The sequence below is a fragment of the Elephas maximus genome, chromosome 12, assembly GCF_024166365.1.
Source record: "Elephas maximus indicus isolate mEleMax1 chromosome 12, mEleMax1 primary haplotype, whole genome shotgun sequence".
Taxonomy (NCBI): domain Eukaryota; kingdom Metazoa; phylum Chordata; class Mammalia; order Proboscidea; family Elephantidae; genus Elephas; species Elephas maximus.
Window position 1 is genome coordinate 32,175,665 of NC_064830.1, and position 12,829 is coordinate 32,188,493.

The following is a 12,829-nucleotide window of genomic DNA, read 5'->3' on the forward strand; positions in this document are numbered from 1 at the left end:
AAGGATGTTGACATTACAGAATAAAAGGACTTAAGGAAAAAAAAAAAAAAAAAAGTGCTAGAAACTTAGGGAATCATTGTGACTGAATGTCTGGATTCCATTAATAAATTGCTTCCCCAGGCTGGTCTGTTTTTCTCATTTGTAAAGTGAGGAGACTAGATCGAAATACATCTCTTATTTCTCTCCTCTTTCCTCTCCCAACCAAGAGGTAGGTGGTTTGAATCCACCAGCTGCTCCTTGGAAACACTATGGGGCAGTTCTACTCTGTCCTGTAGGTTGCTATGAGTCGGAATTGACTCAACGGGTCAATGGGTTTTCTCTTCTCCTGAGATTATCTAGTCTCCTTTGAACAATTTTAGCAGATGAGACTACCAGATGAAAGAAGAGATAGGCAGTAGCACAAAGTGGTCTGAGTCAACAGAAAAATCCCAGCTAATAGGTTAATCTGACTCATTCCTCCTTTGTTTTAAAGAGGAGGAGCCTGTAGTACCAAAAGATAATTGTCAAAATGTTCAGAGCCTTTCTGAGAATACAATGATTTGGAGGCTTTACAATTCCTTTCTTAACACCCCTGCCTTATTGTTCTTGGTGTTCCTATTATGCTCATAAGATAAATCTGTCTGATAAGAAAACCATTTTTGAGCCCCGATATTCCAAGAACCATTTTTCCTCACCCTAGAACCTGGACGACTTCTGGCCAGCCCAGTACCTGCTATATGTTCTAACAACTGAAGACTTCTCTCCTGCCTGTACTGTTGTCTCATCTCTTCAACATGCTTACATCTTATCTGCCCAATGCAATTAGGTACTGCTTGAAGAACAGGTCATGTTCTTCTAATGTTCCTTATGAGGTACCCCATTCTACCCCCAGCCAGGTCTCCTTCCCATACCAAGAAGACCTCACCCTTACCCCTACTGTTCTTGCCTGATGCCAGAAAGGCAGGAGATGCTCTGCATATAGTCACTTGATCAGCATCAATCAAAATCAATGTTCATAAGCTTTTACTTCATGCCCAGCCCTATGCTGGACACAGGATAAGACATAAAATAAATGTATGACAATATTAAAATCCTCACTGAGCAGAACTGCAAACTAGTGGGTACAAATAAACACTTTCAAAAGAAACCTAACAGTGCTTGATTTCTGACAGTGTCCCAGGCAGTGGATGATCAAATGACAGTGGCTCACAGGACCAACAAATTGATTTCTCCCTGCAATTCTGACACACGGATAAAATATTCTATATTTCCTAAATAGTACTCCGACAAGGTATGAGAGGAGGACAAAATCCAGAATTGAAAAGAAGAAGCAAAAGATTATAAATTAGAGGAAAGTCAATCAGATGAATTTATTACCGAGAACTTGCTATGTGGCAACTGCAGTGCTGGGTACGTTGGGTAGATACAAAGCCAAATATGTAGCTCCTGTCCTCAAGGATCTTAGGCAAGTGAGGACAGGATCATATGATTCAGAAAACATTTACTGAGCACTTTTTTATGTGCCTGAGATAGTGACAGGCAATCAGGGAGATGAAGCAATAAATAAAACAAGGCCATTGTCCTCAAGGCAAGTTAAATAAGGGTACAAAAGATCAGTAACACATTAATACAACGGTACAGGCAAAGTAATCATGAAATAGAAGTTAAGTGACAATGACTGTACAGACATTTCTGAGGAATAACTAGTATGGGCTAAGAGGGTTTCCTAGAAAAGAAGACATTTAATGTGGGGATCATTATAGCTATAAAGTCACCCATTCTTGTAAGCCTTCCCAAACTTGTTCTTCTCCAACCTTCTCTTTTACCTTATCTCAGATGATATTAATTTTTCTCTCCTATGAATCCTACAGCATGGGGTGTGTCCCTTTTAGGGAATTTATCAACACTGTGTTATAGATAGCTGCTTTTATATCTGCCTTCCCAAGTAGAATGTAAGCTCTGCAAGTGTACAAATTGAGTTTTATTCATACCACAACTAGCACAGTGCCTGGTACATAGGACACCCTCTCTGAGCATTTAAAAAATTTAATTAAAAGGACTGTAGCCAGGAGTTCTGTTTCCATTTAAGATGTTAAAAAAAAAAAAAAAAATCATTTTTCCCACTCTAACAAAGAGATCAAGTTAGATAATCTATAAAGTGCTTGTTAATTTTAATCTATAAGACACATGAGATTACAATGTAAGCTACTTAACTAAGATCCAAAAAGAAGACAAGCCTTTCCTAGGAGATATAAACCACAGCTTTGGCAGAGCAGAAGAGGAGAAATCTGCTGTAAGTGCAGGTGAAAAGAAAATAGTTGAAATGTTAAGGCATTTCTAAAGTATGAATGTGGCCTGGCCTGGAAGTTTGGAGGCTCTGGGGTACCAGATAGAAGGGAAATCTGTGTATGGCTGCTAATTCTTTTCCCTGAACCTTCACCAAATGCTAATAAGAAAAATCGGGAGCATACAATGAAAATGGAGAAACACTTGGGTCAGCATCCCTGGTCAACTGTGTATGAAGGCACATGAAAAAAATTAGAGAAACCCTCCCAGACTCCAGGCCTTATCTGCGTTTGAGGCAGTGGCCGTCAACTACTGGATGAGAGGAAGGAAACCTGAGAGAGGTGGCCTCTACAGCACAGACATGCCAGATATGCTGTAGTACACAAAGCAGAAAAATTCAGGAGAAATCAATCAGGCAGCTGAGTGAGGCATCAACTGTCTCCCTGTGGAGAGGAACAGAAGAGCTGAGATAAACCATCCTGAGAAGCAGGTTCACGGGACCTGCTGAACTATGAAGGTAAAGCAGGAAAACTGAGACAAACTCTTTATATCCCAAGCTCTGCTAAAGGCACTGTTCTGATCTCTCCCTCAAATAATTTGAATGTAATTTAAACAACAATGAAACTCAGATCCAGATTTGATCGATTCAACCCCTCACACTAACGGCCTAACAGAAGAAAAGAGATTTCCTTTCCTGGTGTAAATTTTATTTATATCAGTCACTACTGCTACTGAAGGCACAGAGCCTGGCATTCAGTTAACAAAAAACAAAATAGTAGAGAAGATATCATCAAGAAAGTAAAAAGTTAATAGAATCATACCTAGAGATGGCCTAGAGGTTGGAATTAATAGACAATAACTCTATAATAACTTTGATAAATATGTTAAGGGATACAGTGGAAAGGCAAACAACATGTATGTAAAGATGAGTAACTTAAGAAAATTCATTGAAACCACTAATAAATAGGCATACTAAACAAAAAATTCTACATCAGAGATGACAAAATCTTTTGATGAGGTTATCATTAAAAGAGAATATCAGTAAACTTGAAGACAGGACAACAAAATTATCCAGATGGTAACAAAAAGAGAAAAAAATAAGTAAAAAAAAAATGGAAAAGAGCATCTGAGATTTATGAAGCAATATCAAACAAACAGTCTTACATACATGCAATTGATGTCCCAGAAAAAGAGGAAGAAATTTGGATTGAAAAAAAATATTTAAAAAGATAACAGCCCAGAATTTTCCAAAATTAATGAAAGATACCAACCCACAGATCCAAGACACTCAGAGAACCTAAACAGGATAAATAGAAAGAAAATAATGTGTAGGCACATCATAGTCAAATTTCTGTAAAGCAGAGCTAAATAGAAGATAAGAATTATGACTGACTTCTCATCAAAAACAATGGAATGATATCTTTAAAGTACTGAAAGAAAAATAATCTACAATTTTATTTAGAGAAGTAAATATCCTTCAAAAGTGAAGATGAAATAAAGATATTTGTGGAAAAATAGAAATTTAAGCAATTTTCTTCAGTAGACATGAACTAAAGGAAATATTAAAAGAAGTTCTTCAGGTTGAAATAAAATGATACCAAATAGAGGCTTAGCCCTAATTCTCTGCGGTGATCTCAGCAGGGACCCAGCCAGAGCACTCAGGCTACAAATGCCTCTGGAATCTGAGATAAAACAGCATTCTCGGCACAAGATAAGTAATTCTGTCTAATTTACTGTGCAGATCTAATAAATAGCTCCTTCTTTTGAAAGAACTCCTATCTATCACATCCCTCCTCCCTCTGCCCCAGCCAGCTTCATTAACAGTTGATTTCCTTGGGCCTGAGATAGGTCCTGATGCGCTTCCTGAGCCATTCTCCTGGCCTGGGAGAAGGAACATATTAACAAACAGGGGAAAAATACTCTGCTGACTCCCCTAATCTGGAAGCTCAGAGCAGAAACAGCTCCAGTCTAGGCACAAGCGATCCACAGACTTTGTCTTTCACCCCTGCATGGATCCAGGTGGCTATTATATTGCAAGGGTGAATCTATTTGGGGGTCTGACTGTAACTGTTTCAGCTGTGTGGTGGAGAGGCAGGTTTTGGAGGTTTGACATCACTCTGCCTATTAAACAGAGTCCTCACCTACCCAGAGCAGGGGCCTAGCCACCTAGCCACCCAAGAAAGGGGTCCAAGGACACTGCTGCCTACCAGTCCTTACAGGTATAAGCATTGGGTGCCTAAGGTACAGCTGCAGGGCTCATCCACTACAGCACTCTAGAGAACAGGGATACACCTTCCTCACTGATGCTTGGAGGAAGGCTGTCAGCCCCCTGCCTTCCTCAGAGTGTGGCCCCCTGCCGTGACCAAAAACCTGTGGATACACCCATCACCACTGCTCCTCTAAAATAGTAGGTGAGTGCCTACACCACACACTAGGTGACCAACTATCAGGACACCTGAGCTGAATCTATATGGAATAGTGAATGGACTCCTAGGCTCATGTAGCTGGTAGAGGTTCTAGCCATCTGGTAGCAGGACATTAGTGCTTCAAGGGCTCCAATAATCAAGTTAGCTCACTCTAGTAGCCTATTTGGGTTTATAAAAACAAAACAAAGCAAGACGCTAGGACACAGTGAGCAAACATAAAATAAATTAATACGATAACTTATAGATGGCTCCAAGATAACTGTCAGTATCAAATCACATAAAGAAGCAGACCATGATTGCTTCAACAAACTCCCAAAACAAAGAATCAAGGACTCTTCCAGACGAAGATGTATTCCTGGAATTACCAGACGTAGAATACAAAATATTAATATACAGTTCTCTTCAAGACATGAGGAAGGAGATCAGGCAAAACACAGAACAAGCCAAAGAGCACACAAAGCAGTTGAGGAAATTAAGAAGGCTATTCAAAAACAAAATGAAAAATTTAATAGGCTGCAAGAATCCATAGAGAGACAGCAATCAGAAATTCGGAAGATTAACAATAAAATTTCAGAATTACACAACTTGGTAGAAAGTAAGAGGAACAGAATTGAGGAGATGGAAGTCAGGATTAGCAAGATTGAAGATAAAACACTTGGCAACAATATATCCAAAGAGAAATCAGATAAAAGAATTAGAAAAAAATGAAGAAACCCTAAAAATCATGTGGGGCTCTATTAAGAAGAATAACTTGCGAATGATTGGAATACCAGGACAGGGAGAGATAACAGAAAATACAGAGAGAATTGTTGAAGATTTGTTGGCAGAAAACTTCCCTGGCATCATGAAAGATGAAAGGATATCTACCCAAGAGGCTCACGGAATCCCCTACAAGGTAGATCCTAATAGAAAGTCACCAAAACATATTATAACCAAACTTGCCAAAACCAAAGATACAGAGAAAATTTTAAGATCAGCCAGGGACAAGCAAAAAGTCACCTACAAAGGAGAATCAATAAGTTCGGACTACTCAGCAGAAACCATGCAGGTAAGAAGGCAAAGGTATGATATACGTAAAGCAATAATACCAGATACCGACCCAACACTAGAACACAGAACAGAGCAACCAGATATCAACTCAGATGGGGAAATCACAAAAATAAATCAAGGTAAAAAAAATGCTCAAAAGAGGGAATCAGTGATGTCACTATGTAAAAGATGATAGTAAATCAATAAAGAGGGACTAAATAAAGTAGGCATAGGTCTTCCATAAGGAGAGGAAATCAAGGCAATATAGGAGATATCCCCCCCGAAAAAAAATTAGGTTTAAACTTAGAAAAATAGGGATAAATATTAAGGTAACCACAAAGAAGGCTAACAATCCTACACTTCAAAATAAAATAAAAAGAAGATAAAGGCTCAGCAAAAATTAAACTACAATGAAAGAGAGGAATGCACAATTTACAAAGAGAAACTACTCAGCACAAAATAAGTGGAAAAAATGAAACTGTCAACAACACACAAAAAAAGGCATCAAAATGACAGCACTAAACTCATACCTATCTATAATCACGATGATGTAAATGGACTAAATGCACCAATAAAGAGACAGAGAGTTGCTGAACAGATTTAAAAAGAAAAAAAAAAAACCCATGATCCGTCTATATGCTGCCTACAAGAGACACACCTTAGACTTAAATGCACAATCTAAAACTCAAAAAAAAAAAAAAAAACTCAAAGGATGGAAAAAGTACATCAAGCAAACAACAATCAAAAAAGAGCAGGAGTGACTATACTGATTTCTGACAAAACAGACTTCAAAGTTAAATCTACCACAAAGGATAAGGAAGGGCACTATATAATGATTAAACGGACAATATACCAGGAGGATATTACCATATTAAATATTTCTGCACCCAATGACAGGGCTTCAAGATACATAAAACAAACTCTGATAGCATTGAAAAGTGAGATAGATAGCTCCACAATAATAGTAGAAGACTTCAACACACCACTTTCAGTGAAGGACAGAACATCCAGAAAGAAGCTCAATAATGACACAGAGGAGCTAAATGCCACAATTAACCCACATGACCTCATAGACATATACAGAACGCTCCAATGAACAGCATCCAAGTATACTTTCTTTTCCAATGCACATGGAACATTCTCTAGAATAGACCACATATTAGGCCATAAAGCAAGCCTTAACAGAATCCAAAACATCGAAATAAAGCATCTTATCGGACCATAAAGCCATAAAACTAAAAGTCAGTAACAGAAAAATCAGGGAAAAGATATCAAACACATGGAAATTAAACAACACTTTGCTCAAAAACGATTGGATTATAGAACAAATTAAGGAGGGAATGAAGAAATTCATAGAATCCAACCAGAATGAAAAAACTTCCTATCAGAACCTTTGGGACACAGTGAAAGACGAGGTTAATTTATACCAATAAACACTCACATACAAAAGGAAGAAAGGGCCAAAATCAAAGAACTGTCCCTACAACTTGAAGAGACAGAAAGAGAGCAACAAAAGAAATCTTCAGGAACCAGAAGAAAGCAAATAATAAAAATTAGAGCATAATTACACACAATAGAAAACAGAAAAACTATTGAAGGGCTTAACAAGACCAAAAGCTGGCTCTTTGAAAAGGTTAAACAAAATTGATAAACCACTGGCCAGACTGACAAAACAAAAACAGGAGACAAAGCAAATAACCTGAATAAGAAATGAGATGGGCGATATCACAACAGACCCAACTGAAATTAAAAGAATTGTAACAGAGTACTATGAAAAGTTGTAGCCTAACAAATTTGAAAACCTAGAGGCAATGAACAAGTTTCTAGAAACACACTACCTACCTAAACTAACACAGGCAGAACAACTAAATAAACCTATAACAAAAGAAGAGATTGAAAACGTAATTAAAAAAACTCCCAACAAAGAAAAGCCCTGGCCCTGACGGCTTCACTGGAGAATTCTACCAAACTTTCTGAGAAGAGTTAACACCACTACCACTAAAGGTACTTCACAGCATAGAAAAGGATGGAATACTCCCAAACTCATTCTATGAAGCTGGCATAACCCTGATACCAAAACCAGGTAAAGACTCTACAAAAAAAGAAAATTACAGACCAATATCCTTCATGAACTTAGACACAAAAATCCTCAATAAAATTCTAGCCAATAGCACTCAACAACATATCAAAAAAAAAATTATTCATCACGACCAAGTGGGATCCATACCAAGTATGCAGGGATGGTTCAACATTAGAAAAATAATTAATGCAATCCATCACATAAATAAAACAAAGGACAATAACCACAGGATCTTACCAATTGATGCAGAAAAGTCATGTGACAAAGTTCAACATGGATTCATGATAAAAACTCTCAGCAAAATAGGACTAGAAAGAAAATTCCTAAGTATTATAAAGGGCATGTATACAAAGCCAACAGCCAACATCATCCTAAACGGGGAGAAACCGAAACCATTCGTATTGAGAACAAGAACCAGACAAGAATACTCTTTATCACCATTCTTATTCAACATTGTGCTGGAGGTCCTAGCCAAACCTATTTGGCTAGATAAAGAAATAAAGGGCATCCAAATTGGCAAAGAAGAAGTAAAAGTATCTCTGTTTGCAGATGACATGATCTTACACACAGAAAAAACCTAAAGAATCCTCAAGAAAACTACTGAAACTAATAGAAGAGTTCAGCAGAGTATCAGGATACAAGATAACATACCTACATCAGTTGGATTCCTCTATGCCAACAAAGACAGCAACGAAGAGGAAATCACCAAATCAATGCCATTTACAAAAGCCCCAAAGAAGATAAAATACTTAGGAATAAATCTAACGAGAGACATAAAAGACCTATACAAAGAAAACTATAAGACACTACTGCAAGAAACCAAAAGAGACCTACATAAGTGGAAAAACGTATCTTGCTCATGGACAGGAAGTCTCAACATTGTAAAAATGTCTATTCTACCCAAAGTGATCTACAGATACAATGCAATCCCGATCCAAATACTAAAGACATTTTTTAATGAGATGGAGAAACAAATCAACAACTTCATATGGAAGGGAAAGAGGCCCCGGATAAGTAAAGCATTACTGAAAAAGAAGAATAAAGTGGGAGACCTCACACTACATGATTTTAGAACATATTATGCTGCCATAATAGTCAAAACAGCCTGGTACTGGTACAACAACAGATCCATAGACCAATGGAATAGAATTGAGAATTCAGACATAGATCCATCCAACAGGAGCAGCTGATATTTGACAAAGGCCCAAAATCAGTTAAATGGAGAAAAGACAGTCTCTTTAACAAATGGTGCTGGCATAACTGGATACCCACTGGCAAAAAAATGAAACAAGACCCATACCTTACACCATACACAAAAACCAATTCAAAATGGATCAAAGACCTAAACACCTAAACATAAAATCTAAAATGATAAAGATCATGGAAGACAAAATAGGGACAACGCTAAGAGCCCTAATGCACGGCATAAACAGTATGTAAAATATTACTAGAACTGCACAAAAAGCAGAAGAGAAATTAGATAACTGGGAGCTCCTAAAAGTCAGACACATATGCTCATCCAAAGACTTCACCAAAGTAAAAAGATTTCCTACAGATTGGGAAAAAGATTTTAGCTATGACATTTCTGATCAGTGTCTGATCTCGAAAATCTACATGTTACTGCAAAAACTCAAAATGGGCAAAGGATATGAACAGACACTTCACTCAAGAAGACATTCAGGCAGCTAACAGATATATGAGGAAATGCTCACGATCATTAGCCATTAGAGAAAAATAAATCAAATGAGATTCCATCACACTCCAACAAGGCTGGCATTAATCCAAAAAACACAAAATAATAAATGTTGGAGAGGTTGTGGAGAGACTGGAACACTTATACACTGCTGGTGGGAATGTAAAATGGTACAACCACTTTGGAAATTGGTTTGGCGCTTCCTTAAAAAGCTAGAAATGGAACTACCATACTATGCAGCAATCCCATTCCTTGGAATATATCTTAGAGAAGTAAGAGATGTCACGTGAATAGATAAATGCTCACCCATGTTCATTGTACCTCTGTTTACAATAGCAAAAAGATGGAGGCACCCAAGGTGCCCAACAATGGATGAATGAATAAATAAGTTATGGGATATTCACATAATGGAATGCTATGCATTGATAAAGAACAATGATGAATCTGTGAAACATTTCATAACATGGAGGAATCTAGAAGGCATTATGCTGAGTGAAATTAGTCAGTTGCAAAAGGACAAATATTGTATGAGATCACTATTATAAGCACTCAAGAAACAGTTTTAACAGAGAATAAAATATTCTTTGAGGGTTAAGAGATGGGGGAGGGAGGGAGGGAAGGAGAGGAGGATTCACTAATTAGGTAGTAGACAAGAGCTATAGCTGAAGGGAAGGACAACACACAATACAGGAGAGGTCAGCACAACGGGGCTAAACCAAAAGCAAAGAAGTTCCCTGAATAAACCGAATGCTTTGAAGGCCAGTGTAGTAGGGGCAGGGGTTTGGGGACCATGGTTTCAGGGGACATCTAGGTCAACTGGCATAATAAAATCTATTTAGAAAACATTCTGCATCCCATTTTAGAGAGTGGCGTCTGGGGTCTTAAATACTAGCAAGCAGCCACCTAAGATGCAACCATTGGTCTCAACCCACATGGAGCAAAGGAGAATGAAGAACACCAAAGACAGAAGGTAAGTATGGGCCCAAGAGTCAGAATGGGCCATAAATCAGAGACTACATCAGCCTGAGACCAGAAGAACTAGATGGTGCCTGCTGGCTACAACCTATGACTGCCATAACGGGGAGTACAACAGAGAATCCCTGAAGGAGCAGGAGAGCAGTGGGATGCAAATCTCAAATTCTCGTAGAAAGACCAGACTTAATGGTCTGACTGAGACTGGAGGGACCCCGAAGGCCATGGTCCCCAGACCTTCTGTTAGCTCAAGACAGGAAACATTCCTGAAGCTAACTCTTCAGACAGGGATTGGAGTGGAGTATAAGACAGAAAATGATACTGGTGAGGAGTGGGCTTCTTGGATCAAGTAGACACATGAGACTATGTGTGCAGCTCCTGTCTGGAGGCGAGATGTGAAGGCTGATGGGGGCAGAACCTGACTGAATGGACATGGAAATACAGGGTGGAAAGAAGGGGTGTACTGTCTCCTTAGGGAGAGAGCAACTAGAAGTATACAGCAAGGTGTATATAAGGTTTTATAAGAGAAACTGACTTGGTTTGTATACTTTCACTTAAAGCACAATAAAAATATATATTAAAAAAAACAATGTAATACAGAATTCATAGCACATGTAGAAGCAAAATAACAACAAAGCACAAAGGGTGGAAGGGTGGTGATTGAGAGTATACTGTAGTAACATTCTTAAATTGTTGATGAGGTAAAGAATATGTTTTGAAGGTAGATTGTGATAAGTTAAAGATGGATGTTATAACCTATAAAGGTAACCACTAAGAGGCATAACAAAAAAGTCCACAGAAAAGATAGAACACCAAAAATTTCTGATTTATGCAAAGAAGCAGAAAAAATATCAAGAGAAACAGAGCAAATGCAGCAAAAAACACATTAACCTCCAGATGGACTCAAATGAAATATTAATTAAATGTATACACAATAATTAATTAAACATCAAAAAATGAACCAAAAACCCCAATTAAAAGGATTATAAGGTTGGATTAAAAAAAAATCCAGCATCAACTACATGTTGTTTACAAGAAACACACTTTTAAGGCAAAGATGCAAATAAGATGAAAGTGAACAACATACTAGTTTTGTCAACATATGAAATGCTTAGAAATATATATATTCCTGTTTGGTGAAAATATACACATCAAAACATGGTCCTGTTTAACATTTCTACATGTATTGTTCAGTGACATTGGTTATATTCTTCAGATTGTATCAATATCCTTGTTATTTCTGTTCTAGTTATTTCATTCCTATTATTTTTTTAATTTAGACTCATTGCTCCCTAAATTTCTCATCTATGTTTTAGAGTTATTGTCATCACTTCGGTCTTGCTGATACATATATTTTTTTAAATTCAATACTTAAGCATGACACACTTTAATTTTTGAGGTAAACTGTTCCCCCCTACCCCCCACCGTTTGTTTAAAGATGACTTCAGGGGATAGTTTTGTTTCAAGGTGTGAAGGCTGTCTCAGGGCAATAGTCTCAGGGGTTCACCAGTTTCAATGGGCCCAATAAGTTTAGAGTCTTTGGAACTTTGAAGTCGTGTTCCACATTATTTCCCCTTCTATCAGTATCCATTTATTATGTTAAGCCGAGTGCTTAAGCGTTGCACCACTAGGGCTCCATAACCTCTAGAGTAACTAAAAGGAAAGGGTCTGACAATAGTAATGTTAAAGATTTGGAACACCTGTTGTTCTCATATATTGCTAATTGGAATGTAATATAGTACAACCCAACTGAAAAATTGTTTGACACAATGGTTAAGTGCTTGGCAGCTAACCAAAAGATTGGCAGTTCTAATCCACCAGCCACTCCCTGGAAACCCTATGGGGCAGCTCTACTCTGTCTTATAGGGTCACTATGAGTAGGAATCGACTTGATAGCAGCGGGTTTGGTTCTTTGATTTTATGACCCAGCAATCCCACTTTTAGATATTTATCCAAGAAAAATGATGCCCCAAAAGATTCTTGTACAGGAATGTTTATAGCAAGTTTAATCAAAATAGCCAAGAACTGGAAATAGCCCAGGTGTCCATCAAAAGCAGAGTTTTAATACACAAATTATGGTATATTCACACAATGGAATACTACTCAGCAAACAAGGAATAAACTACTCATATATGGAATAACATGACTGAATCTCAAAAGCATGCTGAATGAAAAAAAAAATACTATATAATCCCATTCCAAGATGAGCTAAACTAATCTTTTGCGATACAAATACAATCTGATCAGTAGTTGGTTCTGGGGAGGTGTGGTGTATTGTGGAGGAAGGGCATGGTGGAACTTTCTGGAGTAATGGAAATACTGTGAGTCTTGACAGAGTGGACTACGTGAGTATATACATTTGTC

The 12,829-nt window shown here is 37.7% G+C and overlaps 1 protein-coding gene across 2 annotated transcripts in view; it reads right to left on the minus strand.

The window, feature by feature from the left end:
- Positions 1-12,829, minus strand: part of CYRIA (CYFIP related Rac1 interactor A) — a 149,800-nt gene that overhangs the window by 25,602 nt on the left and 111,369 nt on the right. The window lies entirely within an intron of this gene.